Source organism: Bos indicus x Bos taurus, chromosome 9, assembly GCF_003369695.1.
Source record: "Bos indicus x Bos taurus breed Angus x Brahman F1 hybrid chromosome 9, Bos_hybrid_MaternalHap_v2.0, whole genome shotgun sequence".
Taxonomy (NCBI): domain Eukaryota; kingdom Metazoa; phylum Chordata; class Mammalia; order Artiodactyla; family Bovidae; genus Bos; species Bos indicus x Bos taurus.
This window is the reverse complement of record NC_040084.1, coordinates 28,282-55,301: the sequence shown is the minus strand read 5'-3', so window position 1 is coordinate 55,301 and position 27,020 is coordinate 28,282. Positions and strand designations below refer to the sequence as shown.

The window sequence follows — 27,020 nt, the reverse complement described above, 5'->3', positions numbered from 1 at the left end:
TTCATTCCATGCTCCATTCATCCACCCATCCAGCCAGCCATCTGTTCATCATCCACCACTCACTAATCAATCCATCCATCTACTCTTAATTCATCCATCCATCCACCCATCCACTGATTAACTCATCTGATCATCTCAGACCCATTGAGAAGACAGACGCCTCTTCTGCTCCTGCTCCCAGGAGGACCCCCAACGTGAGTGACAGGAGCCTCGTGGGGATGACAGGGGAGACACAGAAGGGACATGCCTGCAGGCCCTCCTCCCTCTCAACGGTGAAGCACCCACCGGGTCCTAACGTCTCCTTGCTGGGGTGTTCATGCAGCCATTTTCCTTCTTGCGAAACAAGCGGCTGATGGAGGACTTGATGCCCTTGTTCTTCAGGGGTTGTGCAGCGAGTCCTGGCTGCTGGTGCTGCTGCTGGGGTTGTTCCCGGGGCTGTCCTGAGAGCCTGTCGAGCTTTGGGGAGAGAAAACGGCCTTTAATTGGCACCCTTGTGCAAACACACACTCCTCCACAAGAGCTACTGATAGAAACGGGCACCCAGCAACACCCGCGCCTCAACCTCGCAGCTGACAGTGGAGTCTCCTTCACCAACCACACTCCACATGAGCAGTTCAGGCTCCCGGCCTCAGACAACCACACCCAGAAGCTGAGATTCTCTGCCTCGAGCTCACTCCCGAGGAGGGCTTGACTCCAGGCCAGGTGGTGCAGAGGGCGCTCCAACCCTCCCTCAGGGTTGCTGCTCTGCAGGTGATGATGCTCCATGAGAAGGCAAGCTCCCCTGCTCTGGGCAGTTCCCCCCGCCTTCCACAGGGTGACCGTCCCTGGCCGTGACAGAAGAGTGATGGTCACCGTGCAGGGCTGCTGGTCAGGTGACCACATGTGCCCTCCATCGAGTGCTGCCTGGCTCAGGACAAGAGCTCAGCAGGTGGTGGTCTGAATGAGGACAGTGTCAGTCACAGGAGGGGACAGAGTCTCCTGAGAGGAGACCCCTGCGGAAAAGGGAGGGACCCTCAAGAGTGAACCCGAGAGGCACGGGGCCATTGCCATCAGGAACGTGCCCCGAGCCGGGCAGACCTCTACCAAGAGCAGGAAGAAAGCTCCCACAGGAGTCAATCTGTAGAGATGGATGTTTTCTAAAATCACTGAGGTCACTGAGCTCTTCTTCCCCAGCACCTGAAGTTCACCACTAAACACAGGCACCAAACTCAGTGGTATTCCTTTAAAATCATCCTTGCAACTTTTTCAAGACAAGAGGCACAGGGCTCCTGAAACTGACGACGCACACACAGGCCGCTTACTTGCGGGGGTCCCTGATGTCCTCATGGGTGGCTGTGCGCAGTGTCCCCGTGTGCAGGCGGTCCAGCCGAAGGGACCGCGGCAAGGCAGGGGTCGAGGTTTCACATTTGATGGTGGTCTTGTCATCTCCTACCTCTTCCCATAAAGCTGGCAGCTGAGGGAGTGAGGTAAGTGTCATATTGGCTAACAATAGACTGTTCTGAAATAGGCAATCACACACGCTTTACATTATAACCAGAAACTTATTTGAAAATCTATTAGCTATGCTTTCCCCCAAGTACAAAAAAAAAAAAAAAAAAAACCCTTGTTATAGCTTAATGCCATCTTAAAGGACTGTCTTGTTCAAAAGAAGTGGGGCCATGGGGCAGCGAGAGCATCTGACTGAGTGCAGAGACCCTGGACGGGAGCCTCCCTGCAGCCGGCCTCCACCCTCCCTGGAATCCAGCGACCAGATGGCCCCGCCGGGCAGGACAGCAGAGCAATGCTGGCACCATGAAACGTGCACAGCATGAACTGCCCTGATGAGCAAAGGACTGTGCTCATCGCCAGATGCTGCTCAGAAGCACCACAGCTAGAGTAAGAAACCTCTCAGCAAAGCCATCCAGACCTTTCTGTTTGAAGGAGAAAAAGACACAGCTTGTGCCACCACCCAAGATCATTTGTAGTGATGATACAGGTTACTGGAAACCATGACAACAAGAGAAACACAGAAAAGGTACCTAACCCCTCCATGCGAACACCATGTGCCTGGATCATATTTCTCGGTAACATATAGACTGGGAACTACCCACTGAAGTACTTACACACAGTTCGAGTATCATTCGCTCACAGTGGTTTCCATAAGGCACTCCCAGGTCTTCACTAAGAGATGATCTTGTATCACCCTAGAGCAGTGGGAGGTTCAAAAGGGAGGAGATATATAGGTACCTATGGCTGATTCATGTTGAGTTTTGACAGAAAAGAAAATTATGTAAAGCAATTATCTTTCAATTAAAAAATAAACTAACTAAAAAAAAAAAAAAAGATGATGATCTCTCTTGGACTCCCAGTGTTTCCGCTGGTCCTGAGTGTGAGGAAAGGAAAGACAGTGTGGGGAACAGATTAACCCCGCAGGGTCCAGACAGGTCTTACTGATACATTTTGGTGTGTGGTTAAACCAGGGGAGGTTTTAGGAAACATGCATGGCATGCATTTTTATAAACAATGAGTGCGTTGTTTTAACCAACTAACCTGTGCCTTTTTAGTGGGATTCTGTAAAGAATACTGATCCCGTGCAGCCCCACAGGAGCTTGGTGACAACAAAGTGACTTAGTGTAAAATACAGCTGAACTCATTTAACAGCAGCTGGATAAACTGGGCATCCTCCCCGAGCTCTAACAAGAACCCTCAGACAATAGAAGGCTACAAAAGCTAGAAATTATCCACATGGAACTGAACAGGGATCAATCTCAAATTCAAGTTAAAATAAGCATTTATAAAAATCAGAAAACAACAATGAACAGAGCAGGGAAGTGACACACCTGGGGTGACTATGGACTCAGTGGAGACAAACACCTGCCTCAAAGTCAGGGACCATGGCCAGCCCCTTCGCCTGGGCCTCCTCCTGAGGAAGGCCTCTGGGTCCGCAGCCTGGCCATCCTCCCCCAGGATGGGAGCCACCCCACTGGTGCCCACGTGGCCAGGATGGGCAGTGCCGTGTCCACTTAACAATAGGGCAAAGCAGACCACAGAGTGGGCGAGTGGCACACCCAGGTCACCAACCTCAGGGGGACAGCGCTGCTCTGCTGTGCCCAGCAGAAGGGCTCCTGGGCACTGAACTGCGTGAACTGGAGCACAGCCACCCCAGCCCTACGGGAAGGCCCAGGAGTGCTTGTCAGCAGGCTGGGAGCAGGAGAGGGACAAGGAAGGCCAGCCCTTGGGGCACTGGACTCCAACAACAGGGGCTCATCCAAGTGACCCACTGGGAGAGGCAGCAAGCTCCCTCCTGATGCTCCCTCCATCAGGGATGCCGTGATGGACACAAGAGCCTCTGGAGGAAAGCGGGCTGGACGGCACCACGGTTAAGTGTCCAGGCTCTGATCAGACCAGTCTGCACCGTGCTGCTGGGTGTGAGAGCCTGGGCAGGGTGCCTGGCCTCGCTAAGCCTCAGTGTTTATGTCTGCTGAATGGGGATAGCAGTAGCCTGGACCTCACCTGGAGATGAGATGACAGACTCAGAAAGCACGTGCCCAGCACAGAGTCTCCTGCACACTGCTACCCACCATCATTAAATTGGCTTCCCACAAATCTAACATCTATGGCTCTGATTCAGTCATTTCTTAAAAGAAAACACTAAGCGGAAATTCCATGGTGGTCCAGAGGTTAAGACTTGGCACTTTTACTGCTGGGACACTGGTCTCATCCCTGGTTGGGGAACTAAGATCCCATAAGCTGTGCAGCATGGCCAAAAAAATAAGTAAAGAAAATTTTAAAAATGATAAATAATACTATGTCTATTATAAACAAGCATAAGATGATCAGAAGGCAAACAAGTGGGAGAAAGGCAAACTGTTACAATTGTCCCAATGAATGATCTATTTCCAACAGAACCATCAGCACATTTTAAGTGGTGGGTGAGTTTCATTACTTCCATTAAAACGTCAATTATTCACCAGGACATAACCACACAGTGTTCATTCATGTTAAATGATAAGGACTCTTTAATACTTCACAGAGAAACAAAGGCCTGCTAAATTACTAGTTTACCTTTAGACGCTGCTTCCTTAAATCACTAGGCTGATAGATGCATGCAAAGAAATGAAGAGAAACCAGACTTATTGCGACTTTGAAGCTAAAATTTCAAGAATCTGTATCGGCAAATACAGTAAAGCAAAAATGATGGCAAATATGTAAGTGGCATGAAGATTTAGAGAACATGTGACTGGAAACAGAACATTTTTTTTGACCACAGAAGTTAAATAAGTTATTCAAGATTTACTAGAGAAACACTATAAATTATTACTCAGGAAGATACCATTCTATTACAACATCATGGTTTATTAAAGCACAGCATTCTATACAACAGAGGGCCTTAACAGTTGTCTATTCTCAGCCAAATTTCTCTATAAGTTTGTTTCTCTTAATAAAAAACATGTTATACTTTAAGTTAGTAATTTAACTGATGAGGAAGTTACCATAATACCTATTTTAACATTGAACAAATCTAACCACCTATTGGACATTAATGTAAAATCCTGACATAGAATTTGATTTAAAAGTTCTCAAAATAAATTCATTAAAGCAAGTTCCCTGTGAAAATATGTAAGGATGAAAGCTAGCATAATAGCAGGTGCAGTCTTTACATTTTACTAACCATAGAAGATACTTTTTTAAAGAGTCTAATAGAGACATTAACTGTGCAAAAGCTGATGAGATTTACAGTCTTAAATACAAGCACCAACACAGAAAGGATATTGTGTCAGTTCAGTTCAGTTCAGTCGCTCAGTCGTGTCCGACTCTTTGTGATCCCATGAACTGCAGCATGCCAGGCCCGCCTGTCCATCACCAACTCTCAGAGTTCAACCAAACTCATGTCCATCGAGTCGGTGATGCCATCCAGTCATCTCATCCTCTGTCGTCCCCTTCTCCTCCTGCCCCCAATCCCTCCCAGCATCAGAGTCTTTTCCAATGAGTCAACTCTTCACTTGAGGTGGCCAAAGTACTGGAGTTTCAGCTTTAGCATCAGTCCTTCAAATGAACACCCAGGACTGATCTCCTTTAGAATGGACTGGTTGCATCTCCTTGCAGTCCAAGGGACTCACTCTCAAGAGTCTTCTCCAACACCACAGCTCAAAAGCATCAATTCTTTGGCGCTCAGCTTTCTTCACAGTCCAACTTTCATATCCATACATGACAACTGGAAAAACCATAGCCTCGACTAGATGGACCTTTGTTGGCAAAGTAATGTCTCTGCTTTTTAATACGCTATCTAGGTTGGTCATAACTTTCCTTCCAAGGAGTAAGCCTCTTTTAATTTCATGGCTGCAGTCACCATCTGCAGTGATTTTGGAGCCCCCCCAAAAAAAGTCTGACACTGTTTCCCCATCTATTTCCCATGAAGTGATGGGACCAGATGCCATGATCTTAGTTTTCTGAATGGTGAGCTTTAAGCCAACTTTTTCATTCTCCTCTTTCACTTTCATCAAGAGGCTTTCTAGTTCCTCTTCACTTTCTGCCTTAAGGGTGGTGCCATCTGCATATCTAAAAGTCCATTAATTCTACACTTAAGAGGATAATTTCTTTACGTAAGCACAATCTCATTTATGAATTACACATGATATGTAGTTTAGGATCCATCTACATTATGCTTATAACTGCGTGCTGCTGCTGCTAAGTCGCTTCAGTCATGTCCAACTCTGTGTGACCCCATGGACTGCAGCCTACCAGGTTCCTTCGTCCATGGGATTTTCCAGGCAAGAGTACTGGAGTGGAATGCCATTGCCTTCTCCTGTAACTGCATAGTGATACACCAATTCAACTTACTGCTATGGGGGAAAAACACCATTTAATGAGACATGAAGACAAAGCACAAACACGACTAAGGGGACATACACTGTGGACCACAGCACTGCTATGACCAGAGCAAGTTGGGGGATGGGGGAGGGGAGATGGATGGGTAAACTACAGCCTCGGGGGCTGGGGGGGGAGGGTCCTGGATTGATGACGACTAAGCAGACAACAGGATGAGACAGGAAATCAAAATCAATGATGAAAGCAGACACACTGTCAGAGAACTCAAACAACAAGGAAAACACACAGAACTGTTCTTTTACAAATATTCGGAAAGAAATCAAGCATGAAACCACAGAGAAATCGTCAAAGAATTTTAAATATCAACTAATTAGCCAATGATGCAAATTATAAAAAGAGTGTGTCAAAAGACCACAAAATGGACTAGTTACCACTTCACAGGCCGCTAAAATGATTCACAGTTAATTTAATTATAAGCTGACTAACAATGCAGCTAACATGAAATGGGTGGTAACAGAAAAAAGAGATAATACAAGTCCAGTTACAAAGCAGAGTGTTGTACACGTGATTTCATGGGGGTAAATAGCAATGCACTCACAAAACCTAAGCTAAACACACAAGAAAGCTGGAACATGTGCTTTAGAGCCACACACTCTGTCACCAAAAGGTCGTCATCCCAGTTTTAGACTCGGAAAAGTGAGGCAGCCCGACGTCTTCCCTGGGGCCCTGAAGCACTGGGCTTTTAACCTGGTTTCACATGCAGAGCTGGCCTGAGCGTGTGGCCAGGTCCATCAGCAAGCAGACCAATGTATATTCTTGGTTTTGTTCCCACTGCATGCCCTACACCCTGCAGCCAGGCATCCCCAATGGAAAATGTGCTGCACGGCTTTCCCACGCCATGAGAACTGCCTATGGTTACTTTCACGAAGTTGTCTGCTCCCTGAGAACAGAAACTTCCTTGTAGCTACTGTGCCCAGCACAGGCCAGGCCCAACGTTACAGAGGCAGGCTCTGGCTGAGTTCATGATGACTTGCTAAGTAGTGGTCCAAATATCAAGACTAATTTGTCATTGTGTCATTGTGGGATTATTAAAGACTAGGCAGTTTAAAAAATTTTAGACCTCTGAGCATAGCAAATGTACCTGATTTTCTTCTGGGTAAAAAGGGAAAAACCAGAAAACAAACAAAAGAAAACCAGTGTCCTGGGGGAAGGATGAGGCAGGGAGGAGGCAGACACATACCAGAGTCATGATGCCCAGCCAGTCTCCCTCCTGGGCTGGGCTGTGCTGCCCCCTTCGCGGCTTGAAATGCCCACTGCAGGGCAGGCAGGAGCCGGCATGTGAGGAGGCGGGAAGCAGGTTGAGGGAGCTCACTGATTTAAAATGACAAAGGCTGCCTAAGCTCCCCCTGCCCTCCCTGCTCTCAGTTTCCTCGGCCCGCTGCTCCTTGTTCTCCTTCTCTTCTTTGATCAACCTAAAATAGAATAAAACCCATCACCTGCCTTTGTCAGCAGAGGAACGTGTCTGGACAACAAATATGGGCTAGCATTCTGTGTCACGATTAGCAAATTCCAGAAACAGTTGCTCAATTAACATCTCAGCCAAAAGGTTCTACTTTTCCTCTTTTGAATATTCTCAAACTTAAAATAACTTAGCGTTGAGTCTTACAAACTGGCCCCTGATCATTCACGCTTGATTTCACTTATTTACTCTAACATTCTGAAGGGACCCTGGTGGCGACTCTCTTCCTGTGAGGAGATACCTCAAGTTGACAACCTTTACCTCCCGGGCTCTCAGGGCAGAGATGCACGTCAGTGCCTCAAGTCTTTTCCACTGGGAATCGGGAACTCTGTACAATCAAAACAGCAATTCACGAACAAGCTGGAGTTTCTAAACACAAGTCTCCAGACCAGATGAAGTGCTGAGTTGATCTTTTTTTTTTTTTTTTTTAAGGTTGTATATGTACAAACGCATCACTTGACCACCCGCTTTGTGTGAGTTTCTGGATTCATGTCAATGTGTTTCATTAACCTAGAATTCACAGTTTCTGCTCTTCTCCCCTAATGTGCTGTGGATGATTTTATATAGCAGTTTAAATACATGATTATGCAAATAAAATGATTTTCAAATTAAAATACAAGATTCTTACAGGAAGTAAACTCTCCAGCTTCACTTCTACTTATACATCTTGAAAGCTTTTCACTGTTGATAACAAGTTGATGGACAGAATTTACCATTTACATCAAGCCAACTTGTCGTATAAGGAAAAAATCACTTTTACCTGACAACTTGCTGTAAAAATAAAAATATTAATATATAACCGTTCCACACTTCCTGCGGGGATGCAGAAAGACCATCTTTCTGAGCTCATCTGTGCTCAAACACGGCCCACAAAGCTGTCTGTCTCAGCGTCAAATGGGCAGGCGGCACCACCTGAATTTTCTGGTTGTCCTGTTCACCCCCTGACTTTCCCCTGGAGCCCCGCACTCGGCTGACAGGAAGGGGCACCTCGGCCTGGGCTGACGTGATGAGAACAATCTGAGCAGCAGCTCTGCCTGGTCCTGTGCAGGGTCACCAGCCTGCGGCCACTCTGAAAGTAAACTTGGGACATGGGCATAGCTGTGCGGGTGTGGCACCAGGCAGGCCTCGGGGCCCCCAGCCCCAAGGCCCCCTGCTCACCACGAAGCGGGCCTTTGGATTCTATCCCGTTTTATAAATTGTTATAACTGCCAAGCCGGTGTCTAAAGAAAACATCTTAAATATACTGATGAGATGAGAAAAACTCAAACACATGTCCCTGTACCACTGTCTTCCTACAAGCCAATCTTCACACTGTATTAAGTTAAAAAGGAAAATGCAGATCTGAGTGGGAATTTGCCAACCCCAAAACTCTAGCTTTTCTGTTCCAGGTGGCTTTTCACCAGAACGTGGGGGGCTCTGAGGGACACAGGAGGGTGCATGGGCCGCAGGGGACACCGTCTCGGCACCTCACCCACCTTGGGGCTCAGAGCTGAGGGGAGACACCCCACAACGTCCCCCCCCCCCCCACAGAGTGCTGACACCACACCGTGGACAGAATGCCCCAGCTGACCGAGTTCTATACTCAAGGGCAATCTCAAAACTGAAAATTCTTTAAGCAGACCTGAGGTCAGATTTCTTACTATGGAACACTCAGACGTCCCTAGGAGAAGACAGCTCCTCAAAGAAACCGAGTTTCTGGGGAGCGGAGTTCGGCATCACCCACCGGATCTCTTCATTGATGGTGTCCAGCTGCTCCTGCAGCATCACAGTCAGAGTTTTGGCATCAGCCTTCCCCCTGGGTGACAGCTGAGTGGCTGAGCTGAAGAGGGTGACCCTGTCGCCTTCACCGTCAGACACACCCTCGTCACTCTCGAATGCCTGGGCCACGTTGGCCAGCACGCTGGCTTGCTGCACGCGCTCCCAGTCCTGCTCCTTCAGGGTCTGCACCTGGGCATGAGAGGACCACGTCTCATCAGCAACATTCAGGGCAGCTCAAGTCTATCGGGAACTGAACCTAATTTTACATGGAAGCCCTGACTGTGGATAAATGGACCATGCTCATGAGACACTGCCATCTCTTAAGCGAGCAGGGCTGAAGAAACAGGCAGGGGGAGAATCCAGTTCCTAGATGGCCTGGTGACATTCAGGTCTCAGCGTGGAAGGCAGGCAATCCTATGAGGTTATTCACAAAGGTGGGCTAATGGAATAAGAGACAGAAACCGAAAATTACAAAAATACATCCATGCCTCCATCAGCCAAGCTGGAGGAAAATAAGAAAAAAGAACCCTTCAGCTCGGCAGCCACTGGATCCCTATCAGCGGTCATCACTGGTACCAGTTCACTGGAGAGTGCTGTCCTCACAGGCTCCCAGCCCTCCGTTTCCCAGGCTGGTCTGAACACCCACAGACAGGAGCAAGCAGGGGCAGCTAGGAGACGGGAGGGCCAGCCCTCCGTGGCTCTCCTCAGGGCACAGGCCCTTGGGCTGTTCTGGGGGACGGCCCCTTGCACCGCAAGGGCGGCCCTGTCATCTGAGACACACTGGAGAGTGCCCGCGGGGCCCCGTGCTGCCCTCCCGCTCTCACACCTCACACCCTTCTCTCTGCAAACCTCCCCCCTGCCACACTGTCACCCAGGTCCTGCCTTCTTTCCCAGACATGACCTCAAAGAAACTGAGGGGCAGCCTCGAGGTGCTGGCTTGCTGGGTCCCTGTTCCCTGTGGCCAGTGCCCTCGCCTCCTGTCTTTGTCACGACCCCGCCCCAGGGCTGGGCTACCTCCTTCACTGGCTCCAGGACCACCTGCCATCATTCCTGCTCCGCTCCGACGAACCAGCTGCCTATGGGTTCACCCCCATCAGCCCGGTCAGCACGTCCTCTCCCTTCTCTCGCCTTCCAATAGCACAAGGGGAACCAGCAGATTCCTCCTCTAGGGCTCCCTGTAGCACCCACTGCGGGTCTCTGAAAGCCCCCTGGGAGTGGCCCTTACGGTCCCCCTCCCCGCTCGGTCTCCAGCTCTCTGTCAGCAGGCTGTGTGCCCCGCCCTGCAGGGCAGCTCCCCGGGGGCTCCAGGAACACATGTTACCAAGCCCCCTCCCCTCCTTGCCCTCCCCCACGCCCCCCCCCCACCAGCATGTCTCTCCCTGGGCTCCAGGCCCTGCCCTCCCTGCGGTTATTCCTCAGTCCCTTGCACCCCTTCTCAACTTTGGAATGTGGGGTGCCCCACAGCTCTACCCTTGCACCCTATCTCTCTCCTCCAGCACCCGCCTGGTGACTTTACCATGCTCGTGCCTTTAAATGCCATCTGTATGTCCACGGCCCCAAGTCCACCCTGAGCTGAATGAGTCCTCTCCCGGATGCAGGCCAGAACACTCAGCTGCTCTCCTGACACGTCCCTGACACGAGCCCCATGGGCTCATCCACCTCAACAGGGCTAAGGCCCGGCTCTTAGCTCCCCGCCCCGGCAGCCCTCCCCACTTCAGGAAACAGGCTCTGGCCTCGATCTGCCCAGGCCTGAGCCCAGGCTCTTCCCTGTTGCAGCCCACTCTCTCCCTTGTCCCCGCTGGTTGACACGACCCTTTTTCTATCTCCAAGTGGCTACTTCTCTTCCTGCCTCCGGGTCTCTGGTTCAAGGTCACCCTCCTGGTGTCACCTCGCTGGCCATCTTGTTCACACACGATCGTCCCCTCCTCCTCGGACAACTCAGGCTCTCTGGTTTCCTTTCCCTGCTCATTACTGTTCGACAGGCTGTGCGGGTTTAAAAAGGGGTCCACAAATTCTTCCATCCTCGTCCCTTCAAGAGGCAGAAGGGGCAACTCCTGCTCAGCCCCTGTGCGAGGCAGGACTTCGCAGCTCACTTTCGCAAACAGAAGTGAAGATGTGCAGCCTCGAGACTGGGGCGCGAAAGGCCCCGGGCTAAACCCCGCGCTCTCGCTCTCAGAGGGTGTTCCGAGGAAAGCCAGGCCATGGGAAAGCCACACGGCAGGGACCTGGGCCTGTCCCCAGCAGCCAGGTGAGTCTGAAAGCCTGCGATCCAGCCCTGGGGGGCCTTCCCATGTCTGTGCTCTCAGGAGGCCCTGAACCAGGCCCACCTGCTACAATGCACAGGCACTGTGGACTGTGAGCTGCTCACTGGGAAGTCACTAAGCTTTGCAATAATTCGTTACATAGCAGTGGATAAAGAACACACACGGTTTTTAATTCACTGCTGGAGTCCTACTTCTGACCATGTCTGGCCCAAACTAACTGCTCACTTAATATGGAAGCTCAAAACACAGACATGTATGAAAAAATACATGCCACGAATGAGGTGAAAATATAAAGGCACTTAAACTTCCAATGAGAATTCTTCTCACTATAAGCTGATGGATATGTTGTATCCATTTACTTGTAGGACAATTTCAAAACTGTGCTAATTAGTACCATGCTGGGCCGGTCAGCCACAGGAAACCTGAGGTCTGGGGCGCTGCCCAAGTGGGGTGGGCTGAAACACACAGGAAAGAAGAGTGCTGTTAGAAGAAAAGAGAGCTCAGTCTGTCTGTTAAGCCAGAGCCTGTCCATTTGGAAGATCGGCAATTTCACAGCAAAAGGGCCCCTGGGAGGGCACTGCCCTCCTGCTCCAATAGCAACAGGCCGCCTGCTGCTCTGCAGACACTCAGGGCTCATCTCCAGCAACTGGAAAACTCCCGTACATGGGGAAGGCAGTGCTGACGTGAGGGTGTGAAGCTGACTAGGACAGGATTGGCTGTCTGGGGTTGGGGTGTCCAGGGTCCCCCTGGAGCCCACTCTCAGGTCCCAGGGTGGGGCCTGCACCTGCTCTGCTTTCCCCTTGACACCCCACCTCCCGCTTCAGCCCACGCCTGCTCTGACCTCCCTTCTCCCAAGTGAAGTCCGTGGATCACAATCAACAGTCTGCCTGGAACACTGTCTGTACCACTCTCAGTGTTTTTAAAGGCGCCTCAGACAACCCGCAGCAGAAAGGCCTCGGACCCACAGCTCGGAGCTGAGCACCATTGGTGTCTCCCATTAAAGCAGAGGTGAGTGTGTCACAGATGCTCAGGCCTTGAGCACTAAGGCCTGGGCCTGCAGGTGCCAGGAGCTCACTCAGCAGGGGCCTGCTGAGAGGCAGGGCAGCCCCGTCTTGACTGTGAGCTGCCTGCACTGCAGGACCGCCCGGGCTCTGCTCAGTCTTGTCTCTGGGAAGAAGGTGGTGTCTTCACATGCAGGAGTCCCTAAACCCGGGAGACAGGGCCCTCCTCCGAGGACAGGACACCCCATACGTCTGCAAAGTGACCAGGGCCAACCACCAGCTCAGCCTGCTCAGGGTCACACCCTGCTCTGCTTGACGGTTTTGCGAGGAACGCTGTGCTGCACAGGAAATGGAAGTCTGGAATCTCCCGGAGCCACACCTGTCTTCCCTCCCGTCTCTCCTCCCTCCTGACAGAACTGCTCCCTTCTCTGCTCCACTTCCACCCAAGGGCTTGGGGCCAGAGCACACTTGGGAACTGGGTGGGGGGTATGACACAGTCCCGCTGTGGACTGCGGACTCTCGAGGGTCCTCTGAGGGCCACAGAGGCCTCCGGGTTGGGTCAGCCCCCAACCATCACCTCCCAGTCCTCTCACGGGGTGCAGCCTCCATCTTTCTCCCCCTCCTTACCTGAAGCTCTTTCCTCCGGGAGAAGGTCTCAGAGACAAGGTGACCAATTCCCCTGGGAGGTCCCACCAAATACGCCATGCCTGCCCTGCCTGTGAGCCAGGTTCTCAGTCCCCACTCCCTCCCTCCTGAGCCAGCATAGTGCCCCCCACCCAGCCCACACTGCCCGCAAGCCCCACTCCGAGGCCCCACCTGTGCTGCTAAGTCACTGCCGTGACCCCTTGAGAGCTGCCTCCTGGAGACACCCCTCCCTCGCACCAGTCGCTGTGGCCCACTGTCTTCAGAGTACAGTGGCCCCTCCTGCCCCACGGCTACTTCCTCTTCTCGTCTCTCACTCTCACTGACACACAGGGGACTGGTGACCAGGCCCCAGGCTTCTTCATCTGAACCCGAAGGTCCTGGCACCAGGGCCCTCCTTGTTACCCAAAAACCCCCAAGAGCAAGAGGCCATGTCCACCTCCTCTTCCTCCACTGTCTACGCAGTCTTCCTCACACTCACCTCATCCACCCCGGGAGCAGGGGTTCCCCACCTCTGACAGCACCAGCCCCTCACCCTGGAGGAGCTCTGCCACCAAGTCCGGCCATGTCCCCTCCCGTTCTGCAGGGCACGTGCTCTCCTTGAACTCTATCCGCTGTGGTTTCGGACACAGGACCAGTTTCTGGCTCTGCCTGTGTCTCAAATGACATCTCCTTTTCTCTAGAAGAAGGCTGGGTGGGGGCCCTGGACTGCAAGGATCCCCTAAGCACACAAACACAGAACTATGCGTATGGGCTCCAAATTGTCTCCTAAGTCAGGATTCAAGCAGTAGTCGATTTCGTACAGATGAATGAATGTCACCAGTTAAGCACTTAATAACCTTTGCTAAAGTTTATCTCTCACTTGTGACCATTTTCCGTGATGAAGCCAAAGAAACATTTAAATACTTAATAAGAATTACTGCCCCTATAACAACGAGTTAAGAAAAAATCAGGATGCTCAGTACTCTACTCTCCTCATTCACAAGCCAGGTGATTCCTCCCACCGCAGTCAATGCCAAGTCATGTCTCAGGCTCCATTCACGTAAAAAAAAAGACTACAGGTCATTAACCTTCTGCGATTCTTCAGAAACATCAGTGTCACAGTCTGTCAGGCCCCTCAAATGAATACACCCAAATATCAACTGGTCGGCCCCCCACTTCCAAACCTCTGCCTGTGGTTTTGAGTGTTGTCAATCCTGTGACTAACACTCCGTGGTACCAAGTTTGACCCTAAGGAACAATGCTTGTCTCTTCCCTCTTGCTGGCCACGAAGCTACAGGCTCCTTGAGGTGCAACCATAAGCAACACCCAGTCATACTGTCCACACACCAGACAGGCCCTTGTGACACTCGAAAGCGCTGAGGGGAGCTGTCCGGGAGAGCAGCCTACCCGTGGTGGAAGGGAGCCCCTTGCAGTCTCGTCTGGTCCAGTTCGGCTCTCAGGGTTTCCAGGTTTAGAATCAGCTGGTCCTATGAAACAGCAAATGACACAGCCTGCACCACTTGCTTTCCAGATGTAAAATGACTTGCACCAAAATGTGCAGAACAGGTTACGTTAGTAGGTATCAACTCCCAACATTTTAATTCTGAGAAAAAGTTCTCTAAGAGTCCCTAGCAAATATAAACACTCAGAACAATATTAACCTTTATAAACCATAATGAAGAGGAAGTTCCCTCTCAGGTGTAGAAAAGGTTTCTCTGGAGGAAACATGGCAAGCCATTAACAACGATGAAGTCGGTAGAGAGAAGCTGGACTTGGGGCGGGGGTTTGGGTCAGGGGGATACGACTCACTGTATTGCCCTCGCTCCTCTCATTGCTTTAAACTGTCTCCATGGAGCTCACCTACATTCCTCACATTCATTCCTCTACAGCCCACTTCACTTCCTCATGGGGTAAAACAAGTCAAACAGGCCAAGTTTCTGAGTCACTCAACTCAACCCAGCAGCTCTGTGCTGTCGGCCATGGCAGTCACTCACCTCGTGCAGCCCCTGAGCACGTGAGACAGGCTGGTGCAAAGCTCGATGTGGAAATCACACAGAGGATTTCAAGACTTGCAGTGAAAGAAGGACGTCAAGTAGCCCGTTGGTTTTTAGGAAATTTTAGATTGTGTATGTGGCTCGTATTATCTTTCTGACGCACAGCACAGTCCACGTGAAAGGCTCAAGCTTTGTCTCAGCTTTCGGGTGAACCCAGAAAGGACTACTCAGAATTCTGAACCACACATAATGGCCACACACTCTAAACCCATCTATAATGCAAACACATTCAGTGTTCAAAACCAGAAATGCTATACATGTTGCAGCAGTGGATTAGCCATAAGGAAAATGTAATTCGACTTCTGCTAAGCATCTGCTCAAACTCATGTCCATTGAGTTGGTGATGCCGTCCAATCATCTCATCCTCTGTCATCCACTCTCTTCCTGCCTTCAATCTTTCCCAGCATCAGGGTCTTTTCCAATATGAAAATTCATATTAAAAAACTGGAAATAATTACCTCAAGCAATTTTTAAATGTAATAACAAAGTTGGCAAGTCTGTGTTTTATAAAATGAGCATCAATTTCAAGGTTTAAAAAGCTTTTAGGACCTACTGTATTAAAAAAAAATGGAGAGAAGACAAAAGAATGATCTATTTGAGATTGGCTCTGTGTTAGAAATTGCTGAGACTAATTGACAGGACGGGTCATGGGTATTTATTATACTACTCCATCCACTTTTGTGCATGTTTGAAGTTTTCCATCATAATACATTTAAAAACAGTTTATTTTCTGTTAAAACAGAGTCTTCTCCAGCAACACAATTCGAAAGCATCAGTTCTTCAGTGCTCAGCCTTCTTTATGGTCCAACTCTCACACCCATACGTGACTACCGGAAAAACCACAGCTTTGACTATATGGACCTTTGTCGGCAAAGTGATGTCTCTACTTTTCAATATGCTGTCTATGTTTGTCATAGCTTTCCAAGGATCAAGCCTTTTTTAATCTCATGGCTGCAGTCACCGTCTGCAGTGATTTTTGAGCCCAAGGAAACAAAACCTGTCACAGCTTCCACAATAAGGCATTGGCATTCAAAGATTTTTAAAGCAAAACAAAAGTTGACTTTGAATTGGCTTAGTCATAAACAGCATCCCGATTTCAACAGCCTCTGAGCAGCAGTTCTGAAAGTAAGGAAGTGCACCCCTGATCGGGAGACACTGAGCTCTCTGCCTAAGCGGTGAGGGCGCCTCACCACGGGTCTCACGATGGGAGTCAGAACTACTGCCCCCTGGGAGCCCGCCTGTGAAGCTCTGCAGTCCAGGGCCAAGAACACAGGCATGGTGGGGACAGTACTGACACGTGAGGCTGGACCCGGGATCCCCACTCTATTTCCTGGATGGTCTGTATCGCTGTGTGGCCAACCTTTTCGGGAAACCTCTCTCAGGACTTGGTGATGCGAGCCTCCATCATCACCCTTTCCTGACACGCCTTCTGTCACAGTACAACTACTGTTCTCCTCCTGCCTAGGAACAGCCATCCTACACACACACCATGTCTCGACCAGCAGTTTGGCATGTGGGACTCCAGCGCCACGTCCGAGCAAGCAGGTTCCACACCTGGGCGCCATGCCTTCAGTTTCACACATGCACACACTCGGCGGCAGAGACGGGAGCGGCAGAGAAAGGCAGCACTGGCCCCTGCCCAAGCCGCGTCTCCCGCCCAGGGGCCGCCTCCCCGTCAGCATAGGCACCCGCTGCAGCTCCTTGTTCTCCTCCTCCAGTTGGGCCTCCATCTGGCGCAGCCTATCCTTGATGCTGCTGTGTCTCTCTGCCGCCTGTCGGCCAAAAACAGCATCAGCTCCATTCGCAACAACCCTGTCCTGACGGCACACGGGCTGTGACTGCAGGGGCGGCAAGTGGGCCATGCTCTGTGCGGACCACGGGCCCGGGTTCGTGGGGGTCACACCCGCACGCCTGCTCACGCAGCCTGGGCGGCTTCGTGTGTGACATGTGGCTCACGGAGGGTGCTGGTGACCAGCTCGTGAGAGGAGACGTGCTCCCCCTGCCCCGGGCTCGCACCCGCGGCCGCTGCGCTCCCTCCTCGGACTGCCTGTGGTTAGCCAGCGTGGGCAGCAGGCAGCCGCAAGCGCGAGGCACACGTTCTACCTTCCTAAGCTGGGAAGGAAGTTCGAACTGTTTAGCCTCCTGAGTGGGTACAGCTTCCGGAAGACAAAAGGTCGGACTAGAAGGCCGACCGGGGACGGACAGCAGAGATGCCAGGGGAGAGGAGAAACCAAGCCTGGAGAGGAAGGTCACAGGCAGAAGGGCGCCCCCTGGCGGCTGTTAGTGACCCTGCTCGGGGAGGGTCTGAGAGCACCCTACACCGCCGGCCGCCAGCGACTTGACCGCCCCTCAGGCGCTCACTGAGCTCCGGGCAACGCTTCCGAAAGCCGCGTCAGCACAGACCCGGCCCAACTCTCCATGCCCAGCCAGTGCCCACCGGCAGCACGGGCAACACCTTTCCCACCAGAAGGACGGGGTGGCTGGCTGGCTGGCAGTGGGGACGATGCCCCCAGCAGCGCCACATCCCTGGGACGCGGCCTCTCACCCGTGGGCTCCCGGGGATGGCAAGCGGGAAGTGGGGCCCCGGGTCTACACGTGCCCTGCTGGGACTTCTTCAACAAGTGTATGGATAATGACTTAAAACTGTGTTCATTACAGAGCTATTTTTGGCCATTTCTTAAACGAGAATGGGATTTTTCTAGGTCTCTATCCTGCTAGGATTTGAGTGGCTGACTGAACTCCGAGCAGCTGTGACTCGGAGCTGAAGCATCCTGGGGACACACAGAACATGGGACAAAACGAGGGAAATTTACGTAGGGATGACGCAGAAGCAGGGGCTGCCTGACACTCAGGGAGCGCTCCCATCTCAGACGGGCAGCACGACCCCCGCTTCTGCGATGCTGTGTGGACTGAGCAGCACGGGCAGGGGCGCGGTGGGACAGCACCGGAACAGGCCCTCCCCGCGCCTGCCCCCCAGGGACCCAGAGCAGTACCTTGGAGAGCGCGGCCACCCTCTGTGCCTGCTCCGCCTCTACCTCAGGCAGCGTCTCCGCCCTCCACAGTGTCTGCTGCAGCTTCTCTACCAGCTCCAGGCGCTCCTGCAACTGGCGGTTCTTATCCTCCGTCTACAAAGGGAGAGCAGAGGATCAAAATAGGCCGAGAGGTGTAGCCACTGTTGCTTTAAGTAAGCTGAGACAAAACCTAAATGCACATGTCTACTGGATTCATTCTGTTTCGGAAGCTGCGTCAGGGTAAATTTTCTCAGTGTTCCTGGGCTTGGTCTCAGTGAGCAGAACACCTCCTGCCAGAGATTTGCTTTTCCTAAACGTTCCCCAAGGACGTCTTAAAAAAAAAAAAAAAGTTCTTATATATTAAAGAAGATCAGTTTTCTGTAGAATCTTATTCATTCTTATTGACAAGTTAAGGGAAGAAGGGTTCAGTATGGACCCTTCTTAAAACATCACCAGAATCATCATTTAGAGGGAACCCTACTGACTGCAGATGGCCACGGGCATGTAAGCCAAAATATGGCTTTCATCTCCTCTGAAATACAGACCTGATAAGAGCGTGCCTGGTGAAATGCCAGTCAACTAGTATTTGTAAATGCACGATTATTCTTTTAACAGATCTTCTTACTCTGAAAAACTTTCAATGTAGAACATTTAGACAGTTTCTTTTTTAAAAAAAAGAAAAAAAATTGAAGTATCTATAAGCTCAGGTTCCTGAGAGGTTAGCATTTGTTTCTAAGCAGCTTTCTTACTTTTTCTGTGTGCATATTACTCTATGTACGTACACAAACAATATGATATGCTTTAAAACCCTCAGAAAACAATAGCATATGGTACATAGTATTTTCTGATCTGCCTTTTACAGCCATTATTTTGTATATCGTAATGCTCTTAATTAGTATTCCCCATCATACGTTTCAATGGCTTTCTAGTATTTTATTTTTGTGGTGGGGACAATGATACACTTTGGCACACATCAGACTGACTTACTTTGTTTTGGAGAAGCCAGATTTGGTTTTCCTGGTTAAATCCCGATTATCTGAGACCACTCAGGAACAGGAGCGAGTAAGGATCACCAAACCACAGGAAGTACAAACCCTAATCAGACCGGAGCTCTAATCCTGCTTTTTGTCACAGTGACCCCAGTTCCCAACAGGCAGCCAGCTGCTGTGAAGTTCCCTGCTGCTCTCTGCTCTTTCAGTAAAAACTCTAACAAGCCAACAGAGTCACGTTCAAGTAAAACAAAAGAGTCAGGAGTGGAATTTCACAAAATGGTTAAACCAAGTCCCAAATAATTCAAACCTGTAAGTTGCAGTCACCCCCAATTTTTTAAAAATGTATTTCCTTCCAGTACAGCTGATTTACCATGATGTATATCCACACTTTTGAACGCAATATTTTAGGGTCATAAGAACTTTATACTGGGACTTGATTTCCAACATGGGAGTCACATGAAAAGATCTTTACTTTCCTTCCTCAGTAATTCACTACTATAAAAGTCAGACACAGTTCATAAAGGCCATTACCTGTCGATGCCTAGAATCCTTATTTGCAATTTCATTTTTAAGTTTATCATTGACGTCGTCCTAAGTTTCAAATCAAACATAAAGTTAACGTCCTCAAAATAAAAGTCCTAGACATGGCAGTTTTCTCAGACGTGAGCAAAAATGTGCCTACCCTAAAGACCACATTTGCCACGATTGGCACCCATCTGTCTTAACGTTCTGTCCAGCCACTCAGTTTACCAAGCTTCTTTTCTACATAATAAACCCAAACAGCAAACAAAAAGTATACTAAACTACCCTGTTATTGCAAGAATTCCAGGAGGGAAGGTATCTGGCATGAAGTCAGGACCTCTGTCTGCTATACTATACAGGCGGGCTTGACCCAGAACAGGGAGGGACCTTCAACAGATCCAACAGGGAGCTCTGTGGCTTGTTTCCTCAAGTAAAAGTTGGAAAAGTCTCATGCAATTTCCTCAGAATTAAAGTAAGAATATTAATGAGTGGAAACAGAAGTCAAATTGTACACAGCTGGGAGCAGCCTTCTCAAGCCTAATTCTTCTAAAGCAGAGTTACACCATATGTATGAAACGCTCAAACCAGGACCAGAACTTGCTGCTGGTGCAACTCCTGTCTGCCAGTTCAAAATCCATTTCAGGTCCCTCCCTTGTCACTAAGTAACCAATGTGGGCAAAGTCCTAACATTAAAAGTGAAAGGTCTTAAAAACGCTTTTTCTAGAATTCTATACGTATTAAACTCTGACACCTAATCTCCTCCTGTTGCCAAAGAATAGTGTGAGTAGGTTATACAAACCTGTGCGAATATTTCTGTTTTGAGTTCTCAAACAGAATTACTCACACCAAGCTACTAAACAAGTACACCTGCTGTACCACATGTTGGAGGGGTTCTCTCTGAGACGGTCTCACGGGGAGGGGTGGGCTGGGTGGGTGCCGTCTGTCTGTGCACAGAGGAGAGGTGAGGCTCACAGAAGGAGGCCTGAATCCCCAACACTCTTCTGTTTTCACAGTGACCGCTAGGGAGTTTCTCATAAATCACGACACCCGCAGACACGACCGCCAGAAACATCACGATTCCACATGGTTACACAGCTCGGGCCTGAGGATCTGAGGGTGAGCAAACGCCACTCGACTTGTCTGACCACCAGTATCACTGTCACACATCCCTTCAAGGAGCAAAACCTCAGAAAACTCGAGAAGATGGCCAGGCAAGCTGCCTCAGCAGAGCCCACACAGCATGCTCCCATCTCTCTGAGAGAACGAGCTCCACAGGTGTCGCCAGACTCGCATGAGTGAATCAGAAGGAAATTTCAGCATCATCAGGAACACATTTGACAGGCAGTTGCGGGGGGGGGGGGGGGGGGAGGGTGCGGGGGGATGAACCGGGAGACTCGGGTTGACATATATACAGCACTGATATTACACATAAAGTCAACGAGTAAGGACCTAGTGTACAGCACAGGGAAGTCTACTCAGTGCTCTGTGGTGAAGTAAATGGGCAGGAAATCTAAGAGAGGCAGCAGTGGACACCCTGCTGCAGTTTTGTGTTCATGTCCTCGGACTTGAGGAGGTCCTTCCTGGCTGTGTCCAAGTCCTCCTCCAGCTCTGTCACGTGGGCAGAGAGGGCTGCCAGGCGCTCCTTCATCTGGCTCTGCTCCCGTGATTGCCTCTATATGATTTCCTGGAGCTTGATCACCTTAGCCAGGTCTTCCTCATGGGTTAGAGAGCCATCGGAGGGTCTCTAAGTGGGAAAGGAAGCCTTACACAGCCTGCTTTTGGGAGGGAGGGAACACAGTACTTCTGGGCAATTGGTGAGGTCAAAACTGCCTTCTGCACTATGGGAGCTCACAGGACCCTCACGGCCGCTCAGACCTACATAGTGCATCGGTGAGAGGTCCCAACAGCCCCGCACAGACTGGATGGTAAAACAGAACCAGACAGAGAGCGAGACCAAGGACTTGTCTTTCCATTGGCGCTTGGCATGTTTTCTTGCTCGTGATGTATATCAAGCACCCTGTCCATTAGTATCTTTTCCTGGTTATTCTCCTCTGTAAGAATCATCTGCTAAAATCAAAAAAATTGAATCAGAGTAAAGAAATAAGTAAAGACAGCAAAACTCCACCTGGAAAAACTCAACTCTATGGCACCCCACTCCAGTACTCTTGCCTGGAAAATCCCATGGACGGAGGAGCCTGGTAGGCTCCAGTCCATGGGGTCGCTAAGAGTCGGGCACGACTGAGAGACTTCACTTTCACTTTTCACTTTCATGCATTGGAGAAGGAAATAGCAACCCACTCCAGTATTCTTGCCTGGAGAATCCTAGGGACAGAAGAGCTTATTGGGCTGCCGTCTATGGGGTCGCACAGAGTCGGACATGACTGAAGCGACTTAGCAGCAGCAGCAAACTGAAAACACAACATAAAAAGAAAATACATGGTGATGCTATCCATCCCGAATACCACCAGGTGATTAGAGTCAGAATTTGTCTTCTACTGGACAAAGGGGTACTTAAGAGATCCTGCAGCTCTGAGCCACAAGTCTAGTTTACTAGTCATTCAAATAACCCAGGTGGGCGGGTCTTCAATCAGAAAGATAAATAACATCTGATGCCCACCACTACAGCCTTCATTCCTTTTTAAAATGATTCAAGTGACAAACCTTTCACTGAAATTACACAATGACTGACCAAACTTACCTCTTTATAGGTGGCACCTAATTCTTCTAACGAACTACACCTTTCGAGTGCTACTCGTAATCACGCTCTCAACTCAAATAAAAGGGGCCGAGTCACTGTGTGTTGATGTGTGTATATACGTTAGTACACTTCTTAGTGTATACTCACCCTAGTACATGGATACTGTAACAGAATACCTTTAATGTCTCTCATTGATCTTAACGTCAAGAAAATCTGCTTGTTAACAGCTTTAAATTCTAACTTTGAGAGAACAAAATGTTATCCTAAATTAATTCTATTACCCAGTTTTTAACTGCAAGTTGATATACAGAATATAATAAATCTTGAGACATTCATGTCCACTAATACTTTTTAACTGGGGGCTTCCCAGGTGGCTCAGTGGTAAAGAATTCGCCTGCCAATGCAAGAGGGCAGGTTCGATCCCTGGGTCGGGTAGATTGCCTGGAGTAGAAGATGGACACCCAATCCAGTATTCATGCCTGGGAAGCCCCATGAAGAGAGGAGCATGGTGGGCTACAGTCCACAGGGTTGCAAAGATTCAGACGTAACTGAGCATGTACACAGGCAACACTTTTTAACCATATAAAACTCTGACTTCTTACAGAAAAAAATGTATATACAAGAATTCAAGAAGCTCAAAAGTCAACTAGTTACATAAATACATGCATCATCCACCTAACAAGGCAGAAAGTGTACAAATCCAGGACGGCTGGGTGGCTGGTACCTTTTCGTCCAGGGCCTTGTGGTGCTCAAAGAGCAATTTCAGTGCCCTGAGCACCTCCACCTCACTGGTCATGCCGGCTGGGGACTTCGTCTGCTGCTTGCCCGCCGTCATTCGGAGGGATGGCATGTACCAGGAAACCAGGCACTCCAGGTGCTCCAGCAGCAGCTGCAGGGCAGGGCCAAAGGAACACCTTCAACCTCATGCTCGAATTCAGGGCTGATAACTCCTCTCAGCCTCACGCTATAGCCAGAAACATGCTGAGGCACATCAAAATCCCGCCAGTTCTGTCTAAAGTTAGAGTGGACTTCCCCAGGGGCCCAGTAGTTAAGACTCCACACTTCTCCACGGGTCATGGGTTTTAACCCCTGGTTAGGGAACTAAGATCCCACACAAAGTGTAGCGTGGACAAAAATGTAAGTTAAGAGAACTCCCCCCTCAAATGTACTAAAATTACATTAGCTCTCATCATAAATTTGAAGCAAGGTATGAGAACCCCGAACTGATCCACCCTGGTCTGCTCAGTGGGAAGATGTGAAAAATGACTTGAAAATCAGACAAAGTTTAAAGACAGCAACACGGAGGCCAGTGGTGACCCCCGTGGGGCAAATGTCAACACGTGAAAATCCCCCTACTGATCCTGGTGTTGTTTCTTTCTACTTTCAGCTCAGCGATTTCCTCTTCTAAGAAGCTGCTCCCTGAATATTTTTAGTTCTTCAGGAGTTGGAAACTCCTAGAAAACAGTTAAATGAGAAACTAAATGCAAACATAAATTAAAAAGAGAGCGAGACTGTGAAGACTGACTATGTCAAGTCTCTCCAGGCTCCACACAAAGGATCTCCATGCCCCTCCAGAGAAGATGGGGTCCACTGACCCCAAGACCACACAGACCACCACAACTCAGACCGGCCTTCAGCCTCCACCTTGGTCTGGCAGGCACGTGGCAGGGGAGAACCCGGAGTCCAAGCCTGCCTTCTCAAGACCCAGTGACGTCTGAGAAACTTTTCAAAACATAAACCTAACAACAGAGTGGATAAAGAGATCCTTAAACGACACACAGACCAGTGACCTAGAGCCACTGGGGAGAGTGAAGAAAAAAGGGAAGGTCTACAAGCCACGAGGCTTTGGAGTGTTCCTCTGGGAAAAAGGTGGATGGCACCTCAGGGCCATCTGTTAGCCTGACTCCACTGAAGCCACCCAGTCATTCAACCAACTGGTTAAAATGTTAAATTTATGTTATATGTACTTTACCACAATTTGCATGCATGCGGGGCCATCCACGTGGTGAACTTGCTTAAACTGAACCACACGGAGTCTTTCATTCTTCTATTTTTCTTTGCAGAAATTAAAAAATCCTGGGCTACGTATCCCCTACTACATACCGAGTGTTCAGCACCCAGAACAGTGTCTAGCACTTGTAAGAGGCATGTAGTAGACATGTGTAGCTATGAGGGTGTATGTCATACGCGTAAGCAGTAGGTACCCATCATTAAAATACTGGACACACTGGTCTGTGCTTTGTAAGATGGGAGACATTAACGGGCTTAGCCTTTCTACTTCAAGGACTGACTCTCTAGCTCAATCCTCATGCCCCAGACATTCCTCCAGCCCGTGTATCCTTTCTTTGGAAGAAGGGAGACATTAAGAGGCTTAGCCTTTCTGCTTCAAGGACTGACTCTATAGCTCAGTCCACGTGCCCCAGTGACTCCTCCAGCCAGTGTTTCCCTTCTTGTGGGGCCCCCGCCCATCCTCCATGCAGCAACTGCACAACCTCTTACAAGATAAGAGGCCCAGGGCCCACAATCATGTTAACAAAATGAAACACAACCCCAACGCTTCACCGGGTGAGGGCCAATCCAACGGGCCCAGCCCCTGGCTGCTCTCACCTCAGGCCACTCTGCTTCCAGGACGTGGGCTGAAGCCAAGTCCTTCCTAGTCTTGGCCTTTGCCTTGGGGTTGCAGTGCTGGAATAACGCCCACAGGTGGGCCCTTCTGCAACCCATCCTCGTGGATAGGGGCAGCCCCCAACTCGGGGGCAACCACTGTTTCACGGTAGGATACCTTGGCCACCGAGCTATCACCAACAATCTCACACTACGACCACCACTATTCACACTACGACCAGTGCTCTCACACACCACTCTCACACACTCTGCTCTCACACTATAACCACTGCTCTCACACTATGACCACCAAATGGCATGAAGGCTCTAGCTCCAGCACGTCTCCCAGGAGCCCGGAACTGGAACCCACTCAGTCACAAGGGGCTCCGTGGTAACAGGGGGGCTGGGCTCAGGCCCACGGTCAAGGGTGCAGAGAGAGGGGAGGGGCTGTCAAAAAGACGTCAGGTGAGTGTGGGGTGCAGCAGAAAGAAGGCCGTGCCCACGGCTCAGGCCCCCTGTCAAACATGACCCTGCAGGGTACTGGGTCACAGTCAAACCGACCAGTATAAACTGCTTCAGAAACCACCACCCCTGGGAATGAGCAAGTCTTTTAAGTGGGCTTCTGTCCCCTCTACCCCCCAAACAAGCCTCCAGTGAGGCTACTGAAAGGGCACCCCTGAACTCAAGGGTGTCCTCAGAACCCACCCAGCTGAGGACTCACCACGCTAGCTGCCCCTCACTCTCACCCTGAGCTCGGTCCTCCCTGTAGGACTCCCTCACTCAAGCTCAGCAAGGGCTTGACTAACCTCACTCCAGGCACTTAAAATGAACCCACAGTGGGTACAGGGGTTCATTCAACCTGCTGTGAACTCGCCCTCTTAACTTAGACCCTGAGCTGCCAGATGACTCTGCCCCATGGGGGCTGCACGGTGGAGGTTCAGGGGTGTCCCTGCCTCGAGCCGTGACAGCCAGCGCCTCCCAGACCCCGCCTGAGTCTCCCACCTCTCTTCTGGCCCCACTCCCACCCTCGCGGCTCTCCACTCGCCAGGGCACAGGCCACATTGCTCCTGGCTCAGCCCGGACCTCTGCTGATATTTGAGGACCTCGGTCCCCAGGGTGCTTGAGGTCCTATATCCACCCATCTCAGCAATTACACACTCTGGGAGAGACAGAGTACAGTTTGGGGTCCCGCCCTCAGTTCACCCTGAACACGTTCTCTTTTTTTTGGCTTTATCTACTGGAGTTCTCAGAGATGTGTTTTTAAAACTTCAACTGCTGCTTTCAAAAAGACTGTAAGGTTACTGTGCTCAGCTTTACAAATAAAATCTTCATTTTCCACCTTAAAGTGAAACTGGAGGGAAGACTAAAAGCAGTCATTTTTTCAAACTGAAAAAGAAAACCCACATGTAACCATGTCACAGAATACAGGTCACGTAACCCCTCCTCAGCCTTCTCCTTCACCACCAGCAGCCCGTCATCGCAAGGCCTGCCCTGGGCCGGCAGGGGCAAGGGAAGAGGGGAGACCTCCTCTGTCTCCAGGCTGCGTGGGCCGCTTGCTCCACCTCCTTCCCAAGTTCACGTGGCACTGAAACAGCCCGGGCAAGCTGGGGATTCTGATCAGAAACACAACAGTGGGTACCAAGCAAGGACCCCTGGTTCTTGTTTTCCCCGGTATCAAATAAACTTGATCAATACAATTACTGTGAGTTACATGTGGCTTCAGATGACAGAAGACCCCCAGGGTGTCTCCACTTCCAGTGACAGACGCAAGCAGCTTGTAGGTCAGCCTACCAAGAGCTGCTGCTGCTGCTAAGTCACTTCAGTCGTGCCCGACTCTGTGCGACCCCATAGACAGCAGCCCACCAGGCTTCCCCATCCCTGGGATTCTCCAGGCAAGAACACTGGAGTGGGTTGCCATTTCCTTCTCCAATGCATGAAACTGAAAAGTGAAAGTGAAGTCGTTCAGTCGTGTCGGATTCCGTGCGACTCCATGGACTGCAGCCTACCAGGCTCCTCGCTAAATATGGTTTAAAAGAGGTCCTTAGGCAGCCACAATCCAAGATTTCAAACAAAAGGGAAGCCCAGTGAGGGAGCTGGAGACTGACAGGGCTGCTCCTTCCCTCCAGGCATCTGAGCAAAGCCGACTCTGTGAAGAAAAGGCAGGG

At 50.2% G+C, this 27,020-nt stretch overlaps 1 pseudogene; it reads right to left on the bottom strand.

Annotated features, from left to right (window-relative positions):
- Positions 1-130: 130 nt before the first annotated feature.
- Positions 131-25,997, bottom strand: LOC113898864 (annotated as a pseudogene).
- Between the last annotated feature and the right edge of the window lie 1,023 nt (positions 25,998-27,020).